General features: G+C 40.5%; 1 long non-coding RNA gene across 3 annotated transcripts in view; it reads right to left on the bottom strand.

Annotated features, from left to right (window-relative positions):
- The window catches only part of LOC111935413 (uncharacterized), a 125,119-nt gene that overhangs the window by 99,074 nt on the left and 4,562 nt on the right, over positions 1-21,483 (bottom strand). For all 3 annotated transcript variants that reach the window (XR_015276646.1, XR_015276647.1, XR_015276645.1), the window contains 3 exons: positions 12,020-12,224; positions 6,646-6,870; positions 4,040-4,152 (listed from right to left, as the gene is read on the bottom strand). This is a non-coding gene — a long non-coding RNA (uncharacterized LOC111935413). The remainder of the gene's footprint in view (positions 1-4,039; positions 4,153-6,645; positions 6,871-12,019; positions 12,225-21,483) is intronic.

Below are 21,483 nucleotides of genomic sequence, written 5' to 3'. Positions count from 1 at the left end.
CCAGTGGAGTTATTTTCAGTGGCCTGAAAAGATATGACAGTGGCCTGTTATATCTTCTATGACTTATTTTAGTGCCACATGCTCAGAAACATGAGTCAGTTTTGGGGGGCAGCCTAACATCCCCAAAACTTCAGCCCCTCGCACCTCACACACCGCCACCTGAGCTGGGATGTCACATCCTCTCATGTGGGAGCACTGACATTAAGGAACCTGTGTTCCATCCACCAGGTCCCCAGAAATATGACATTAGTTCAAGGCAAAGCAGATATAACATCTTTCCACATGCAGTACTGTGGCTTTTTCTTGACACAAGAATGAAGACAAGCACAGCTCATCTAGCAAAATAAGAATGGGAAAGGGCAACAACATGTTAACAGCCATACCTGCTCCCTGACATGAATAGCAAACCTTCCCTGTAGCATTTCTGAGTGCAATTAAACATATGGATCAGGGATGTTTTGGTAACAGCTGAAATGCTGTTAAGTTTACTGCATCATTTATGAGTGCAACTGAGAATATTAGCTTATTAGCAGAGGGCCTTTCTCATCAGACAAGGCACTGTCAAAGTGAATCAGCCTCTACATCTGTAGCAGAAAAAAAAAAAAATCTCTTGGTAAATAGACCTAAAAGGTTTCCATGTGGTGTGGGCTTCTCTTCCTTCAGTTCCAGGAAACAAAGAGGGGGAGAGAGATAAGAACCAAGTAATCCTCCTCCATCAGTGATGTGCCCAAAGTCTCATAGGATATTGGCAAGGTGGCTTACCTATTATCAAATATTGTTATTTGCACCAAATAAGGCAAATTTAGAAGCCAAATATTCTTTCAATTTCACTTTCTGTGTCATTGACCTGAGTAGCCCCAAGCCTGAATGCCAGAGGTTATTTTGGCATGGAAGAAGGAAGATGGAGCCTGTTGTAGAGTAAAATCTCAGTGCATTAGCAGCTGTATGACTAACTGATACCTTAACACTGCAACACATATATCTGGTTTCTGTGAAAACATGCTAATTTATTCATGGCTGGATTTACTTATAAATGAAAGTTAGCAAGGCTAGGGATGTTATGGTCTGCTTTTCCCTGACCATAAAGGCTTCCTAATAGATGTCTGAAGCTGCTGGATATTACTGCAATATAAATAATAAATAATAATACATCATTTTAATGTAAACAGAGGCATTCCACATTGAAGTACCTTTTCAAGTGTGTTTAAGATACAGAACTATTATAGTTCACACTTGAGTAGCCTACCCTTGAGGTAACAGAGACATAGATATAAGCTGTGACATTTAAATTAGCAGGAAACATCAAACATAAATAAAAAAGTCATCTGTGGTTGTTTCTGGAAGCTGATCACCCAGCAGCACTAGGCTTTATGGTCTGGGTAAACTTATGTGATTTAGTGCAGAAAGACTGTAATAATTAACATGTTGATGCCTGTTCTCTAAGTTGCTTTCCTGAAATGGTTTCCCTTTCTGCTGAAATGGCTTCATAGAAAAATTGACCCAAACTTGGGTAAGTTCCTCTTTGTAGGAGCTGCTGTGTAAAGCAAAAGCATGTCCTTTTGCACAGATCTAGATAATACTGACATTTTTGTCACTCATGCTTGAAAGCTCAGATTTTTAGCTTGGAAAGACAAGGCCAAATAGGGCTGAATGGAAACTCATTCTGCAGGGGTTTGATGAAGAGAGGTTGTGACTGCTGAACAATTAAGAGACATTTCACTTAAGTTTCATTGGATTTTCTCTGGTGCTTGCTTTTGTGTCAAGTGCCATTAAGGAAATACTGGCTCCATTCCCAGGCCTTTATGCAGTCCTTAAGTTGTATCTCAGAGCATCCCTTCTGGATGCCTTCCCTGCAGGCAGCCAGGGATGTTCTCACACCTCCCGGTCACCACACTGCCAAGCCCTCGCAGACACTCACTGGTCAATATTTGGTCACTCTGGGACCTTGATGGGTTTGTCTAGTGAAAGGCAGATGTAGAAGGGGAAATAAAAGGAGCAAGACCTCAGCCCCTCATTAGGAAATGGCATTTTTCACTATGGAAAATATTAAGCGTCTTCTTTACCTGTCTGCAGCAATAGTCCCCACTGCCTGGCCAAACTCCTCTGATGTCCAATACCTTTGGCTCTTTTAGCTTGCTCATTGTTTGAGTTTTTTCTTTATCCTTACTTATCCAGACTGATTTGTCCTTATTCCAATTGAAGCTTAACCTTTCTAGTCTTAGCCACATGAAAACCTTTCAGTTGGAATGTCCCCTCCACGTGAAATATTCTACTCTATTCTATGATCATGTTTGTCCAGGTTTTGCTCACAACAAGGATTTTTTTTGTGCATAAACCCTGTCCTCTTGCCTCTCTGCTCATCCACTCCCCTCTGTGCAGAGCAGGCTCTACATGCAGGATAAATTCTAATGTTAGAATAAAATTTTCCACTTGTATTTGAATTTACCCTCTAAATATTTGCTTATGGTAATGATACGTGAAACTGGCTTGCTACCCACAAGGTTTGTAGCTGCTATAAATGAAAATTGAATAGGCTTGACATGATTTCTTGTTAATCATCTTTCTTATTCTTATCTTCTAGATGTTTACAAACAATCTGCTCAGCTGCTCCACTGCAGGCAGCAAGAGTCAACACACTGGGTTAAATAATGTTTAACAACAGTACAAGTGATTGAAAGATATAGACATACTTATGTATACTTATATACTTATCAATATATTAAAAATATGTCATAGATGCATGTACATGTGTTGTACCTGTGTAAACTTAAGTCTAACAGAGGTGCCTCGTGCTGTATTGCCAGATATTTGTGGTATTAAATTTAATTAAATAGAAAGATCATGTCGGCCTAGGCCAGCTGGAAATGTCTTTCCTCTGGAACTGTGTGGTCCAGACTTACTCTGTCAGCTCAACATAACCTGCTAAAAGCCCTCTAGTTCATATAGGAAATTCAACCTAGTGAGTAAAGAGCATATCCTTCTCAATCTCCTCTTCAGTTCAAAACACAGACATAAACTGAAATGTTCAGCTGAGGTGTTCATTAATGCCAAAGCAATGTTGTGGACTTTGCTATAAAGACCAAGTAAAAGTCAAGGCAACATTTCTAGGAAGCTGGCAGAGGTGACAACCCAGCCTTGGCCCCAGAGGTCGCTGCAATGGCTTGAAAGCAAATCTCGTCTCTGCTCCCAAGGGCCAGAGCTCAGGATGGATAGATAAGGAAGGAACCAGACAGGCTTGTCCTGTTCTCTCCACTGCAACATGAATTAGTTCATCGTGGATCCAAGAACACTGCTCTGGAGACCAGTCACAGACACTTACAAGTGGAAGAGGTGAACCAGGACATGTTAGGAGACATTCTCTTACTGGGTCAGCATCCTGTCTATCGCTCAGTGTGCTGTTGGTACAGCCCTCCCAAGCTGCCTGGGAAGCCTTGAAGGGCTCATACATGGTGACACTCATGACCAATCCTTAAGTCCTAGCCAAGACTACATCTTCCACTGCCATAAAAACAATAAACACAAGGAAGTTGTAACTTGTTTTTTTTTTTTTCCCATTGCATTAAGCAGGAACATTTTTCTTACTGGTATCAGTTTGCAAGATTTTGTTCAACTGCACTCCCTATGCATCATTTTAAAACTTCTGGTTAGAAATGCACACAACTTATCACTGTCAGCTGTGAATGCTCATAGCAATTCTGACATTTCCACAGATTTTAAGAAATTTGAGGCAGGACAAAATTTGGCAGCTCCACTGATAAGCAATATTATTTTCTTTGAAAAGACCCAATTCTAATCAACTTGTGGCAATGTAGTGATTTTGCATCAATTTATCTTCGTCAAAAGCTGGGTATTTTAGAAGTAAATTTCACCAGCTTCACTGAGAAAATGAAGCTGTTTTTCAACATTCAGTGCTTCCTTTCTGACCACTTAAATTTTAGGTTTACAGTCTTTATGAAGAGAAAACATTTATATTGATTAATAGAAAAAAAGGTGTGGGCTTCGCTAGTGGTAAATTGTTTAGGAAAGATCATCTTCTGACCTAGAAGAGTCTCTGCTCTCCTCTGCTGTGTTGCATTAAAACCTGGCCCAGAGGTGATGGTGTCCACTTCTTGCATGATAGGGTTTTGCTCCTGTTGTCCATGAGATCTGGAGCTGACACAAGAAATTTGTATTAGAAGATCATCAGATAAAAGAAGTCATGTGAGACTTACTAAAAGAAAGGTGGGAGGAGGGAGAGATATGTCAGCAGGACACAGTGCTTTATAAGAGCCTAGACTTATCTTTATAGTGAATGTTATCTGTAAGATTGATAAATGTGTGACAGCCTGGAAAGGAGAGAGAAGACAAAGTCATTGTACTGAAAAACTAGGCCTGGCAACAAAATAAAACCCTATAAAATAGTTAAAAGCCTAATAGCTCACTAGAGTTTTTTGCCAGAGTGAGTCCTCTATGTCCAGTAGCTCTCTAAAGCCATTAGAAAATGAAAGGAGTTTTAATTCAGCCCTATTTCTTTTCTTTCTGGTTTTACAAGGGGTGATGTGGCAATTTAATTATACTGTTTTGTGAACTGGTATTATGTCCTCCAAGAAAAAGAAAGAAGTTTTTTTATTGTTCCATTATGCAATTGTTGCTACTTTTTACGCCCATTCCAGCTTTGTTGCAGTAACTCAATATTGTAGCCTACATTAATTTTTTTTTCTTTAACCATTCCTTCTTTCACACCAGTAAAATATGCTGTGCAAACAAAAGCACGTTACCCAGGCAGTGTATGAGCAAAGCCATTCCTTCATTTCTTGATTCCTCAAATAGCATGCAAGCCCCAGAGGAACGTATAGCAAAGTAGTGGGGACATTTTAGGGACATTTTCTCCCTGTCTTAATGTTCAGAAAAACGAAAGGTTATGTGACTCATCACAGTAGTCTCCTCCTGAACCAAGCACACCAACAGCCCAGCAAAAACTGATGGATGAAGCAAGCCACAACTCAAATCCTATTCTTTTTATGTAAAACCCTCACCCTTTGTCCTTTTCAATTATGTATGGTCATGTTCTCACAATAGCTTCTGCTGTCACTGTGATTTAAAGATAAGGTTTATTTTAAAAGATCATTTGTTTCTAGTGAAAACATAGATAGTCTAACCAGATAAATAAGTGCACAGTTTTTGAGACCCCCCCTTGTCATGGATTTTTTTCCTCCTTCCCCAGAGCCTACCACCTGAACCTCTTGCTAATCATTTCAAGGCTATTCAGAAGGTAGTCCCTGCATAATTTTTAGCTTAGCATAAAAAACTGCATAATTGTTATTCATTTGGCTTGGCAGTTATTACACACCAAAGTGACCTCTGCTTCTCAGTTAATTATAAATAGTTTTGTCTCTTGGATAAAGTGAATTAGCTCAGTTTTAAGATCTTATCAATAATTTAAATAGCCATTTCAAACAAATGAAATAGAAGAAAAAAAACCACACATAAAAATAACAGCAAAAGAAACAAAACAAAGAAAAAAACACAACAAAGGAAAAGAACCAACCCTACACAGAAAAGGTGTGTAACTTGGAAGTTTACAACTTCCAAGTGTAAAGCACCAGCAATTTGTTGATTCACTAGTGAGGGCAGAATTCAATAATAAAGCTAAATAAGGAACAAGTTTTATTTTTCCATGAACACAAACCCAAGCATTTGCTGTGGAGCAGAAAGAGTTTGGAGGTCTGATCCCTGCCCAGCATGGTGGGCCATTAGCCACAGCTGTCGGAGACATCTGCCTGACCCAATTACCATCAAAGCCAAGCGGCAACAGTGGCGCCGTCAGCCACGTCACAACACCCTTCCCTCTATGCTCAGCTGCTACCCAGCAAACAGGCTTCTACTTGGCTTAAAACAGGGTTCAGAAATGCCTTTGCTCTTAAGCAAGGTCATGTTTGGGTGAAATGCACGTGTAAGTCTGATGGCATCCATCAAGCCCTGAAGAAAAAAACATAATTTCTGCTAGGAAACGGCAGCCAGAATCTCTTGCTGGTATCTGGTAAGATAAGCTCTAGTCATAAAAAATACATACAGCATAAGGTCAGGTTTCACTTTGTTCTGCAATTCATTTTAAGTCTCTGGAGGGGCCATCCAATGTGAAGACTTCACAGAGACAATTGCAGGAGGCTACAGCAAAGGGAAGGAACTGAGCCCTGATTTGTCTGTATAACTATATTAGAGGCAAAAAGAAGGCTCTTTTCTTTATAAGTAACACGTAGAGGTGAGCAATGACAAGATTTGCTGTAACAGATAATACTGCTCACTTTATGAGCCCTACTGAAAGCTCCACTGATTGGTATCCAACACTGGGTATTACACAAAACAATGGGTGGGAGCATCACTAACTTTCAATCTGCCTTCAGCTCTTCCCTATGGCACAGAGAGGTTTTCTCTTCCCCAACCCCTCCAACACACCCAGGTTTTATGTCAATCTTTAGTTTTGATTTGTTTTAATTTTAATACAGTTTAATGAAATCATAAACCAGCAACACATGGACTTACCCACCTGGTATAAACCAAATATCACACAAACATATCCGAGGTCAGTCTCACCTCAGAATCACCACTTATTCACCACAGCAAGCATCTCCAACTCTGAGGTTGAAATATATCAAAATCACTCACTTATCACTGCTGAGCATCCTCTCCTTCATTTTTGATCCTACTTCATCATCTTCACCTCTGACCCTGGTCAGTGCTGGCAGAAATGTGCTCTGTTCCCAAATCCCTCATTGTGTCATTCTGCAACAACTCTTCAGTATTTCCTGAAAGCCTGGAATATTTACTCACAGCTATAGCACTTTTCTTATCTCACTGAGCAAACAGTTGGACACAGAATGCTGGGGAAATCTGTGAAAGAAAGAAAGAAAGATAACAGAAACACATAATACCACTGATTGCCTTCAATTTATAAGAAGAAGGAAGTGATTTCAGGTCAGAAAATAACAGATTTCAGAACCTTGCACAAGTATTACATTCCTTTTCAAATATACTTAATATATCTTTCATTCACAAAAATACCTTTTTCTCCTAACATTTGTCATTCCCCTAAAATATGAAATTAATTTAAAATGGAATATGAAATTAATTCCAAATGCAATAAAGCAGAACTGTTATAGATATCTGTTTCCTATTTGAGGAAAAAAATTACTTAATACAATACTGGACACAAAGCAAACTTTGTCTTCTGATATATGAGGGAGCCTTTCTCCTGTTGTATCAAAGAGGACAGTGGATGGAACCTTAAAAATTATAGACCCTTTCATTTTAAAAGTAAAGGAAAAGCAGAAACTACAAAAGGAAACATAAGTGTAAGATATAAAAGAACCAAGAAATACCAAAAATATTAGAGATTTAACAAGAAAAGGAATACTGATTAAACTTGAGAACATTTGCTCAATCATAAAGAGGCTTGGAAAACAAGGAAGACACCCCACACATCCCCAAGGAGCTGTCACAAGCCCCAACCTCAGCTACTCAAACAACTAAGTCTATCAGAAGATAAAGACCTTCCAAATGTATTTGTTCTCCACATTTAATATTAATCAAAGAGCATTATAAATTCCAAACATCACTCGAGTGTTCTCGCTGTAGGGGAAGAAACTGTGGCTTGACAAAAGTAATGCAAAACAACATCCATAAAAGTGTATACCAATAAGAAAATAAAAAAGATAAATCAGTTGATTAAACAAAGGGTCCTTTGAAGTTGGGATTTGGTTTGCATCAGCACAGAATGAGCTGGGCTGTTGGAAAAATCCACCAAAGATAGAGGTTCCTGACCCTACATGGTGATCCTTGCACTTCTTTTTCTTTTTATTTTCTTCCCAGAGTTTAGCAGCAGCTTTCCAAACCACTGCTCACATCAAAGGCTGCCAGCTAGTGGGCTGAGCTCGGGGCTGGGGCAATGTGTTCCTAAGAACATTATTAAGGAAAAAATTGGAGGCTAACCAAGCAGGTAAGTGGAAGAATGGACACTAGAGATGGAAGTGATGCCTGATCTGCACTCAGAGTACATCAAGCTGCTTTGGCTGACTGGTGTCCCACACATGAACACCAGCATTTGCTGTTTGTATGGGAGGGGCTCAGGATGAGATGAAATCTCCAGCTCCAGCATCCAGCAGATTGTTGCAGCTGTTGCTCACAGGCCCAGTGACATGTCCCAGGCTGAGGTCCAAAGGAAAAGGGTTGGTGGTACCATAGCTCCAGCACCACAACCCACTCCTCCCTATCACCCCAGCTTTGCTGCTGCTGTCCAACACTTTATTTTTATTTTTTCTAATGTTGCTGTCTTCACCTATTTTCTGTTGATTCACAGCTTGACAAGGAAAAGGGAATGCATCTCATGTTGCAAATGAGATGCATTCTCATTCACAATCTTTTCCCTCACAATCTTCTCCATCACAATCATTTGAGGTCATTTGTGCTGCTTTTCAGTACCAAGATGACTAATCTCAGCTGCACTTAAATCCTTGTTTGCCAGGGTTTGAAAATATTTGGCAGTGCTAAGCCCAAATAGAAATACAAGCACTGTCAATTCTACCACTCTGAATGTATTTTAGAACTAAGGCCCAGATGTAGGGGGATCCCTTCATTTGTTTCTAACTCTTTAATATTATTTTGAGTGGGCTTTTGGTTTTTTATTACAGCTTCAGAATTTGACCAGAACCAAAGTTTCCTGGTACTTACATTGACATATAAGGTGTTAAACAGCATCAACACATGGGGAAAAAAAACAACTTGGCTTGCCAGATTAAACACTTTGTGTGGGAATTTTGTGAATGTTTTTTCCTAGATAAGACATTATCTAATACTAATGATAGTAATAATGAATGACAATGAATAATAATAATGAAGTTACTTGTAGATTATACTCCAAGTGAGTACATAAAGTATGCTGTATTAAGGTAACTCTACCCAATTTTCCTAAGTGTTCTGAAGGACTTTGAGAGGCAGGAGAGGGGGATGAGGGGTGGTGATGAGATTTTTCTGTTAATTTGGGGGGAGTTGATATTATTTGGGGGTTTTTCCCCAAATCTACTCACCTGGCTGCCTCACATATCATATTACTGCTATAAAAACACAGCATCTCACTTCTATCCCACCTGAAAAGTAAGAGCCTGTCCCAGAGAGCCATGCTGGTGGAATTGCACACCAGCAGCACTGCTTTATGGCAGAGTTTATGCTCACATATATACCATGCACACTGAGGGAACCTTTTGGAAAATAGCAGTATAATTCATTTTGAGAAACATCTTCCTCCTTAACAGTTAGTATAAATTGAAATTCCTCAAAGGAACCAGGCATGATATTTTTCATTTTTTCAGAATCCATATGGTTCATTGTTAGATTTATTCCTTTATTATTATTGATTATATAGGGGCTGAGGATGGGCTGAGCTAAACACTCTTTTTCTTTTTGTTTTTAAGTACAGGTTTCATGTCAGTGCTATTGATTTCCAAAACAAAAGGGGTACTGAGACCTGAATTTTTCATAAAACTTTTGAGCCAAGAATGCATAGTTCATTCACCTGGGTAACACTTGAACCTTTTTAATTCATTATTCATTTTATTATTACTTGAAGTTTTTTATTCAACTCCACTGACTTTCTGTTTGGAATTCCAGTTTATCCCCTTGCTCCTGCTTGGTTAAACACCATCTAGTGCCACACCAAAGAATCACATCTCATATTAGCAGCAACAAAAACAAAACAAAAAATCAAACACAAAACTAAATACCCAGCCTTATTTCTGCAATATGTGGGAATTCTGAATAATTCTTAAACTTAATCCTCAAAAAATCCTTAAATTTCACCTTTACAGTATCTCACAGGGTTCAAAACTGAAACAAAATACTGCCTGAATGGGACAAAAATAAATATAAAGCTATCTTATATGGTACACTTATATACACTTTCATTTATTTATTCATTTTACTTTTACTCTTTACTGTGAGGATGATGAGGCCCTGGCACAGGTTGCCCAGAGAACAGAGGTTGCCAGATGGGGTTGCCCCATCCCTGGGAGTGTTCAAGGCCAGGCTGGATGGGGCTTGGAGCAGCCTGGGATAGTGCAAGGTGTCCCAGCCCATGGCAACAGGGGTGGAACTGGATGCTCTGTGAGGTCCCTTCCAACCCAAACTATTCTATGATGATGTTGCAGGCTGCTGCTTTGGGAGAGTTTACAGGAGGACACAAACACAGGAGATACCGAATATAGGATGTTCTCTTTCTCTCCTCATTAGGGAAGGGGATAAGATGCAGTATGTTTAAAATCAAGTTTGTTCTCCACCATATACAATCTCATATTAATATTCCATCTACTTAACCCTAGAGATAAATCATCATTATCAACAGTCAATAGATGGCACTACAAAAGATCAGGGACATTATTCTTGCTCAGGACAAGCCCTTGGGAGCTGTAATGCAATTCCTGGCACACAACTGCACATGAGTGCAGGTTTACACCTTTCCCACCACCTGTGTGCAGGGTCGTGCTCAGTCCTTGGAGAAGCAGGAGCTGTGAGAGAGCTGGGCTTTGCCTTCAGCACTCAGTGATGGAACGACTCTCATCACCCTCCCGGCTGATTTCTTCATCACCGGCTGAGAATAGTCACAGGCTTTGCATGTCACCCATCACTTGAACAGCATTTTAGCTCCCTGGGCAGTAACAGAAAACTCCCAGGTGCATCAGTGTCCCTGCTGGGTTACACTTCGGGGCTGAGCGTTCTCTAATCCCTGACAATCATGACTGGGTGTTAATCACGATGAGTGCGCTGATCGCACTGTAGTTTGCATCAGATGAGAACATGGCTGTAATATTTATTAGATTAAAGTATTTGGGAAACCTCTGTAGAGTGCACTAGAGCACACACCTGAGGTCAGCCAGATGCTGCAGCAGTTTTGGCCTTCATTAAGTAAATGAATTTTAATGACAAATTAACACAAACTTTAAACAATAAGCCCATTTTAATTTCCAGACTCTTTTAATTAATTGTGTTGTACATATTTTCAAGGTAGCAGTAATCTGACAGGCAATATTTTTCAAATAATTCATTCACTCAATTTCTACCTATTTTTAACTTTCCAACAGCCAAAAACCCATTTATTCCACCTTTAATTACTGTTCAAAGACACATTTGCTCTGATACTCAAACAGAAAAAAACAGTTAAATGTTGCAAAGTTATTTCTCACTTACTTTTCAATTCATTAAATGGCTGCCTTTTCCTGCATTCCATCCTAAATAGTCCTACAATGCAGAGAGGGGGAAAAAAACCAAACAAAAACTGCTGGTTTTGGAATGTAAGGAATCAAATACAGTCCAAATTCTCCTTCCTGCTCCTCGTGACTCCAATCAATCACTTTAAAATAATTGTACCAGGTTTCTAACCTGGAAATGTGTTGCTCAATAAAGCACAGACAAGTGAGTGCTGGTGGAGAGAGGGAACAATTTAATACTTGGCATGCGCATGACAATTTAATACTTGGCATGTACACCTCTCTATCCCTGTTTTCCTTGGAACAGATGCTGTTCTAATTTCTTCAAAGAATCAATAATGCCCATTGTCAGAGCCCAGCACTGTTTAAGATTCAGATTACATAGGGAGACTGAAAATTTATTGCATTGTAAACATAGGCAGAAGGTGGCAGGTAATCTGTAATTAAAGTTTTGCTGTTAATAAAAAAATAAGGGGAAATAAGCAGACTCCATAGTCAGTAAATGCTGGTGTTGCTACACAGTCACCCCATTTTGCAGAGAAAACTGCACTACTGGGCTCTTTTTCTGCACAATTAGCCTAAGGAAGGGTGGTTTGCATTTCCAGCTGCCCAAAACGCTGGCATCCTGTGTCTGCCCTTCTTCAACTCTTACTGCCACCAGAGCCTTCCAAACTTCCACTCCCAGCATTTAGATCTTACTCTCATTCTTTGAAAATTGCATCATACATTCTTTGCTCTTGTTAACTGCTTTTATTTGGGAAGTAAAACTGAAGACAGACCTTTACCTTTAATACAGGTGTGCATTTTTTTATTCTTCCTTGGATCAGACCTGACAGTGCACAAGCTGGTGAGGAGTGAGGTGTTTAATGGAAATCCACAAAATCTTCCTGCAAAGGGTTTATCTCATGGACAGGTAGGAAGATGGGCTGTTCTTCATTCCCTCATGTGTCCCTCCACCTGCACCAGCAAGGTTTTATATTGTGGCTGACTCTAAAAAGACAGAAAGAAAAACCCTAAACCAAATATCTATTTTCTTTTTCTTTCCCCTCCTTTCACAACTTCCTTGATTTTCAGACTTCTGTCCTTGTCCCACTGTTGGGATTGCTCGCTGCTAATTATCCAATAAAAATAGAGTTGAAGTATTAAATCTATCCCTAGTTAACCCAATGTCTTTAATAATAAAAGAGATTTTGCACTAGGGATAAATACTGTATCTCATTTTCTCACTCTTACAAGTCTCCTGTTACTCCACACTTATTAATACTGCTACTAATATACTGTTCCCAGTCAACCACTAAAATGGTTTGGTTATTCCTTTTAATTCACCAATAAAATGTGGCTTCACAGTGCAATAAAGAAAGTTTTGTTGCTTATGGGGTTTATTAGCAGCGTCTGTTTGTCCAATTTGTCAAGAGATTTTCACTATTTTTCTGATACTATTGCCAAATAAACCTCTGGTATGGAATATGGTGAGAAAGCAGTATCTGATCTCATGTCAGATGTTGCTGGCTTCTCCCTGGCTATTTGGCAGTCACTGATGGCACAGACAAATGTCCATCCCTTCAGGTTGAGTGGATGCTGCAACAACTCCCTCCCAAAAGGAAAAACAACTGCTTTGTGGTTAAATTTCACAATACTTCATTTTCTGAGAGAGAAGAGCACCCTCCAGTAGTAGGAACCACCTGTGCTCCTAAGAGGTGGAAGATCCCAGCACTAGGAACAGAGGCTGCTGTTCACACAACAGAGTCACAAACATGCAATTTAGCTTCTAAATTCACAATCTCATGCTAGTTTGTGAACTACTCAGTCCACTCTATGGAAGAAAGAACTAGAGATGATACTTAAAAATACAGCCATTGGCAATTACAGATAGCCTTGTTTGAATTAGAAAAGTCCCGTTAAATTCTCCTGTACACCTCCCTGGACAAAGGCAACACACTTCCCTTATGACACACCCAAGATTTTACTGAAGACACCAGTCAAAATGCTCCAGAAAAAGAGAAAAAAGAAGGATGCTGGAAGTATTTTCAATGGCAAAGAATGTACTAGGCAAGGTACTCAAATGGTCAAGTATAGACAGGTAGGTACAACTGCTCAGTCATTCACTCCATTTGGGCAGTATTACAGCCACTGATTCTCTTCCCTTTCAGTTTGGTCTTACTCCTTGTGAGCCAGTGAGATTTTCTGGGACTCACCAGAAAAGGCAAAGAAACAGCAGCAGACAGAAATAGCCAGAGAACCTAGCACAGTGTGGGGAATATTGGGATGAAACACTACAGAGCAAGAATTTAAAAGACAGCCCATTAGGAATTGGAACAGGATTTTTAAATTGGATAATGCTATGGCTCTGGATTCTGAATCCTAACTCATAAGCAGCCAGTGTGACTGTGCAACACTGTCCTCTATTGGAAACAGCTCACCAGACCACCTGGAGCACTGCTAGGCATCCTCTGTCTCTGCTTATAGGAAAAAGCTCATCATTTGTTAGGGCTGAATATCTCCTGTGATTCTGCTGATGCCGTCTGTGAAGGCTTTCTCAGCATTATGCATCACCCACAAGTTGTTCCAAAATATGATTGTGCTTTGACTTTGCTTTGTGTTTATTGGGTACTGGTAGCAGTAAAAAGGCTTTGCACAAGAGAGCCATTGAGTTAATACAAGCAGATTTATTGTGCAGGCTTTACAATCTTTCTTGTGCACCAAGCTCAAAATCTCTAACACATTTATTAGGAGAAGGGATCCTGACATAAATGCTGCGAGGTGCCCCATAAATAACCTGGTGCCTCTGCAGAAGAGGAACCCAGTAACCTTCTGGAAGGGGTGCCATTCGTAACTCCACCTACTTGCAGAGACAGAACCGAGGATAAGGCATCATTTTTACAGCTACCATATCTGGAGACTCTGGGAATAAAAAAGCTGATTCACAGGTGCTGCAGAAAAATGATGAGTGCTCATGGTGTGCCAGGAGGAGGGTAACAGTGCAGGGGGCTGGCAGACACCTGCCTCTTGCACCATCTGGAAAATAAAGCAGGGGTTGCTGCAGCATGGAAGAGGAGTGCTCCAAGGCAGAGCAAAGGGGGTCCAGTACCACAAATGCTGCCTATCAGCTGCCATCTCCGCCTGATCTGCACTTACTTTCCTCCCTCCTCCTCAAGAAAAGACATTTCCTGACTTCACTACGTGGTTTGCCATCCTTCCCTCCATCTATTGCTTTTAAAAAATCCTGGTTTTCTATTTTCAATCTCTGTTGTCTTCTTCAAGGGCTTTGTCTTTCTATCATAATAGAAGGAGATGGGAAATATTCTCGAACTCTGGCTGGCTTACCTTTCTAATGGATGTGATTTGGGCAGGCTGGAGGGGTCAGGCATTTGACTGCTGAAACAATCACAGCATCTTTCCCAAAGGGCAACTAGCAAAGCCAAAGTGGGCTGTGAGATAGAGGAAAAATAACGTGACTAATTTCAGGGTACCTGATGTTACATAGAGGGACATCTTGCTCATGCATGACCTGGGTTCAGGTGATTTCTGTCTAAGAGTGCAGATGCTGTGTGTCACCACTGCTCTGTCATCTCTTCCCTCTTGGTGCCAGTACTGGTGATGCTGTCCTCAGCAAGACTGCCTACAGCAGGGGGAGTTCCCACTGCTATTGTGACAGACCTTGCAGTCATTAGTCTCAAAAATTGTTTTCCATGGTGTAAAAGAGACATAACAAATGGCTAATTTAATAAAATTATGTTGGTTCATTCAGCCAGAGAAGCAAAGATAACAGCAGCTGATTCTGGAAAACATTGGAAGCTTTGAATAATTCATACCTGGGGTTCAAGGTAAAATGGTTTAAACTGATACCTTGGTAGTTGCACTGTCTTGCTGGCCTCAAAGAACAAGTTGTGAGTTATGAACTCGAAGTTCTGGTAATGCGAACAGCAATTCCCAGATTTCAGCTGGTTCCCACTTCCTCTTCCCCATCTGCTGCACTGATGTACTGTTGTGGAGGGAGGGGAAAACCAGAATGGAATGGCCCAAGAGAAGGCATTGCAGATAAAGAACAGTTGCAATGGAGATACTGAACTCTGTGCAGGTTCCTACTATTAGAAATTGCCCTGTGCTAACAGCACTGGGGGCTTCCACACAGAATCATAGAACCCTTAAGGTTGGAAAAGGCTTCTAAAATCACCGAGTCCAAATATTAGCCTAACACTTCTGGGTCCACCACTAAGCCATGTCCTTGAGGACCACATCTATGTGTTTTTTGAACACTTCTGGGGATGATGATTTCACAACTTCCATGGGCAGCCTGTCAATCCCAACAATCAGCAATTCAGGCACCCTAAATCCAACCCTTCATTATCTTCTCTCTCTGCTGTAGAGGTGCCAGTCCTAAAGTTAAACAGGACAAAATCCCTGCTCCTGTCCAGCACCAGCTCTTCATCTCACCAGTGAAAGCTTGCTGTCAGTTTTAAAGAACACAGAAATGACCTCTGACTCTGCATGGAGGATACAACCAGATATGGGACTTGCACAGCAGACACTGGGATTGCTCTGGTTATGAGAATGTTACAGGTTAAAGAAGAGGCAGATGTGGCACCAAAAAGCATGAGAAGCCCCTTGTAGGTCTGCCCTGCTTCAGACCAGACACAGACATGCAAGCATGTTGAATCAAAAACTGCACTACACAAAGCAGTGCCAGAGATAGAGCAGATTGAATTTTTCCATTGGATGCTACAGATTCATTATCTTCACTGTCAGCACTTCAATAGCAATCAAGGTTAGATCGCCAGCTTTCACATTACCTTAAAGGTGAAATGAAATGTTAAAATAAGCAGTTGAAAGGGCCCCTTCCACTTTCTTTTACCCAAGAATAAATCTGAGTAACTCAGAGAAGCTCACTGCCGAATAAGCAAACAGTTTGATCAGATAATTTTGTGGATGCAAGATCTTTAATAGATTTTTAAACAGTCCTTACCCAGTGACCTTTAAACAATTTATACTTATCATGTGTAAATTCATTATTTCCTAAAATGTTTTAATTTTGTAATTAACTTAGATGCAATACTTGCATTCAATCTTGATTCAGAATGAAACTGAGTAGTACTGAAGGAAATTTGGGGATGACGAACACCAGTTTTCTCACTCTCTCATTTTGTCTGTATTAAAACAAAGGGTTTTCCCCTGGTGCCTGCTGCTGCCAAAACTTTCCTGCCACCTGTGAGTGCCTCTGCAATGACAGAGCCCAACCTGGCTTAACAATGCTTCTCCCCCATCAGAACATACTCCCAGCTGTGCTGAAGGCATGACTGCTAGGCAAAACATCTGCACAAGTGTCCTGGTGCCAGGAGGCAAAATATGTACCAGGAAAAACAAAAGTTTACAATGCCTGATATGCATGGATTTTCTGGTGATGGTTAGGTGTCCCTCTTCTAGCCCATCATTTCTTCTGACAAGTTTTCCTGGGAATTTTAAGCCTGTCCATTTCAGTGTCAGGATGCACTTGAAACAGGTTAAAAAGTTGCAGGGGAAGTAGAAGCAGATAGATAGGAATCTGAATGTGGTTTTCTTAGTTCTCTCTTTCCTGGGGAATTTTTATAAGTTCAAAGACCATGAGGGTGTGAATGCTGAATGCAAGAGACACACAGTGTCTGTGTGAAACTAAGTCACATAACTTTCTCACACTGGCCTGAGAAAGTGTGGCCTGAGAAATGGTGAGGAGAAATTCAAACAGTCCTTAGAGAAGGAAAAACAATCTTTGCAGGTGTTTTTTGTCTCATTTACTTGCAAGAAATGGTCAAGGTTGTGTTGTTCCTAACTGTCCAATGATGGTGATGTGTTGGTTTGATGACAAATGAAAGTTTTACCTTCTCAGTCCTATCTATAAAAGAAGATCTGGAAGAATAAAACTAGCTCTCTTTGCAACTAAGCTTGAGAGTCTGTGTCATCACTATTGCCATTCCTAGTACAGTGCAGCATGAGGGTTTCTAGGAGAGCCCAATTCAGGTGCTCAGGCACCATTCCTGTGCCCGTTCCTGGGGAGAGTATTCAAGTTAAGATCAAGGATATGGGATGTCATGAAAACCTACTGCTCCTCCCTGCAGACATTCCTTCCTCAGCCAGATCCCTGCATCATGCTAGGCTTTCCTTCTCCTCTCTGAATCTCTCTCCCTTTCCTGCCACCTTCCGCACCACATTAGGGACCTTGGTAACTCCCTTGGACAGAGCTGGGCAGAAGCCCCTGCTCCTGAATGGTGTTTGCTTTTTAAAGAACTGCAACACCCAAAACAAGAAGGCAGACAGGCAACATCCATTGCTGTCAACACCAGGAAAAGTGATGCTGTAGCTGTGGAAAAGCACCCACTGACCCCAGAAGCGTCCCTTTTATCACCTGATGATTTTGCAAGAAAGGGCTCCCGTGCATCTGGAAAGGCACACATAAAAACACAGGTTCCAAACAATTAAGGAAAAAACCAAACCTAAAAAATCTGCTATGTTTGAATCCTTGCAACCTCTTAGTAAAAGAGTCTCAAGTTTCCCAGCTCCCCGCCAAGCCTTCAGCAGCTGAACACCTGCACACTCCATCTGTCCCTACCTTCACAGATCACTTCCTGCTTCAATTACACACCACCAACCTGTCCCTCACTGCGTCCTCCAAAATACTTGTCTCTCCAGACCAAATGGGACCAAAGCACTCCAGCCTGCACAGTCTGATTTCAGTCTGCTGCACAGTGTAACCTTGGAAAAAACAAGCATTTCCTACCAAATGGCTTCTCTGTGTTCTTCATGGGTTTTCTTACCCATAAAATCTTGTGCTGTGATTTACTTGGCATTTATGAGGCCTGGATAAAAACTAAAAGCTGCAGCACCAGCAGAAGTTAGAGAGGGGAAGAGACACCATCAGTTGCACCCCTGTAATTCAATGCTCATTAAAAAACACAAAGGTTTGGGAGGTCTAGACATGGAAAGGAAGAATTGGGCAGAGATGGAAAATATAACCTCTGATGGGTGACAAGTAAGGTTATATAGATAAATACTAATGAGGCAGCTTTGAATAATTCATACCTGGGGTTCAAGGTAAAATGGTTTAAACTTACACCTTGGTAGCTGCACTGTCTTGCTGGCCTCAGGAATATCATCTCAAAGAACAAGGTCTGAACATAACCCAGGTTTTAGATGTTAATTTGTCCAGATGTATTTAAAAAAAAAAAGAAGAAAAAATATCACAGCTCACTCACAACTGTAAAAATTGCAGCACAAGCACTGTAGGTTGGATGACTTTCCTCCTACCCCAACCTCCAACCTTGCTCTATGCCTACCAGTGCTTGCACCAGCACAACTGCTCCTCATTATGCTCCAGAGAAAGCTACAACTTCTTATAAAGGTGAACAAATTGGAGGAGTTTTGATCACAATATCAAAAAGGGAAGATTATTTATCTTCCCAGGGGAACCTAGTTTTGAAACTGGGCACAGTATCAAAATTTAGGATTGCATTTTATACTATTTCATCTTCTACCTTGCCAAGTCCTTCACTCATTTTATCTTTTGAAACAGACTTACACCTTTCAGCAAAGTCCCAATTAACCAGTCCTCCGAGAGAAAGCCCTCTGTTCCTTCAGGAGGAAACCTGGACAACCACCAAAATTATTTTTAACTATACTGTAACGTGTTGGTACAAATTCCACTTTCATACATAGTCTTTCAAGTGATATAAAAAATGACAAGTGATATAAACTGGGAAGGCATCAGAAAAAGCTCTCTCCCCAGGCAGGAGATAAATCCAGCATTATAAATTTGCACCATAAATAATATGCACATTTATAATGATTTATACACTTATTTTATCTGGGCCAAGCATTTCTTGCTTTCTAAAGAGGAAGAAGGATAACCAAAGGATACCATCCATCCCAGTTAGTGCTGCCTGGATCTGGAAATTTCTGCTTGCCTGTTACAATAATGCCAGAGAGCTCTACAGGTGGGTTTTATCTGTAGATCACCACATGCTTATACCAATGTCAATAAACTGAAGGTTTGTCCTAAAGGCAAATTTGCCTCATTCAATCTGGTGTTTCAGTGCTTCTGCTGTACTTGTACAGAATTACATTACAATCAGAATTGTAATGCAGCTGCTGTATCAAGCTGTAAAACCCATACACCTTTGTCTATGGCTTCCTTATTTTTATTCTTCCTTCCTTCCTTGGAAATTTCACATCACCTTTTATATTTTACCATTGTGCTGCATAATCTCTGTCTCTGCAGAATTGCTGGTCTCACCACAGCACCTAATACCAAATATGAAATACTGCACTGTGCACCCATGCAAAAGGCCAGATTTCATTACTCAAATATTCAGAAGAGTCAGTGCTCTGTTATAATAAAAGCTCAGAAACCAGAGTGTGAGGAAAAACAGATAAGATTAAGTTTCACTACATGACATGCTGAAAAAGTTCCCAACAGGAAAATCTCAGGACCTCATTTCAGAGCAGCCATCAACTGGCTCCCAGTGCTGGTGGACGCTCTGTGCCTCTATGACAAATAAAGCCCAACAGCAGTGAATATCTGTTTCTCTCTAGTAAATACATCCTCCCTTGCTTCCTTACCTGCTGGCATCAGGCACTCTAAAATCCTGCACAGAAGGTGTTGCAGTACACTTGGAAGTACCAATGCACTGAGGGAATGAGCTGTTGTAACCACCCACTGCAGAACAGCAGCTCCAAGGTGCAGGAAATGATGTTTTTCGTTTTGTAAACATGGTTTAATTCCACCATTGTAACAGCCAAGAGGGTCAGAAGGAGCTACAAACACCTTCAGAGTCACTGAATGCAATCAGGGGGAACGTGGAATATCCCCAGCTGCCAGCTGGGAGAAAATTAGTTGTGCCAAAAACAGCTTTTACATTAATGATTTATTCATTAAACATGTCCACACCCACCAAGGCACCATGTGCTGCTCTCCAAGGTGCTGCACTCCTCCCTGCTCTTAACTGTCCACTTCCCAAAAAGAAGTCATTTCCCAAAACAAGTCATTTCCCAAACTAGCAAGTCTAACTGAATTCTAAATTTTAGTTATATTTTATGCAGTACTGCAGAGAAGTGGACACTGAAAGATTATCTGACTGGGAGCTTAGCAATAGAAAACCATAAATCATGCTGGCAGGTATGTAATTTCCTTGTGAGGTGGTACTTGTGGGAGTAGCTGTTCACTAACAGAGGTACTGGTTGGAGTCCCAGCTCAGTGGCTGCAGTGCCTGTTGACTCCACTGCAGCATCTCCATCCTGGATTTACAGCCTTTTCCCAAGGGAAGAGGCAGAGGTGAAGGTCTACCACTACCAAAAGTCATCTGGGAATCCAGAAAAGGATTTGGGGGTTGAATACATGATGTAATGAATACATAAAATAGTAAATAAATAAATAAATAAATACAAAAGTAACAGACAGCAATAATACAGAGAGATTACTTGCTGTTAATTAAATCTTCATCTAGCACAATGACAGGGAAACAGTAAGAAATTAATTTATTGTCTATATAGCAAATGAAACTAATGGATGTTTGGGGTGTTTTTGACAGCAAAGGGAAAAAAGCCACATGAAGCAGGAAATTAGACTACTTTTCCAGACTCTACAAGGTCCAATTAGGCAGAACAATTAGCAAATCTTTCAACAGATAAAAATAGAAGAGGTTGTGGTCACACTGCTGGATTTTACCTCACACTCAGGTGCGTAAATGGAGACTTATGCAGGATTTTGCCAGACGTGTCAGCTCTTTCCCCAACTGAAATAGACTGATGGAGCTCAGTGGAACTGGGACAATTTATACTAGCTCAACTTTAATGCTAAAAACAATGTTTGCTTATGAATAGGTCCCTTGTGCTAAAAGATGAGCTGGTTTCAAACTTCAAAACAGATTTTACGTCTCCTTCAGCTGTGAATCAAGAGCAATGCACAGGAGAGTTTTCCTTAAAGCTACTGAAGCCTTTCTTAAAATAGAGAGAACCAAGACACCCTACTCTCAATTTAAGGAGTTACTGAAATACATTTTTTCCCAACAATCAGTGGCCAAAAATCCACAAATCCAAGGAAAAACTATAAAGGAAAGGGTATTTTGCTTTAGAGACACTTAAGTACTTGATTTGTGCTCTTCAGATTTAATCTAAAACACAAAATGTAAGCAGAAATATATCAATGCTGAAATATTTCACAACATCATATAAACAGTGACTGTGTTGGTCAAGTAAACTTGTAATTACTAACTTACCTAACTGT

The sequence above is a fragment of the Cyanistes caeruleus genome, chromosome 15 (assembly GCF_971803275.1).
Source record: "Cyanistes caeruleus chromosome 15, bCyaCae1.hap1.1, whole genome shotgun sequence".
Lineage (NCBI taxonomy): Eukaryota > Metazoa > Chordata > Aves > Passeriformes > Paridae > Cyanistes > Cyanistes caeruleus.
This window is presented reverse-complemented; position numbering and strand designations above follow the sequence as displayed.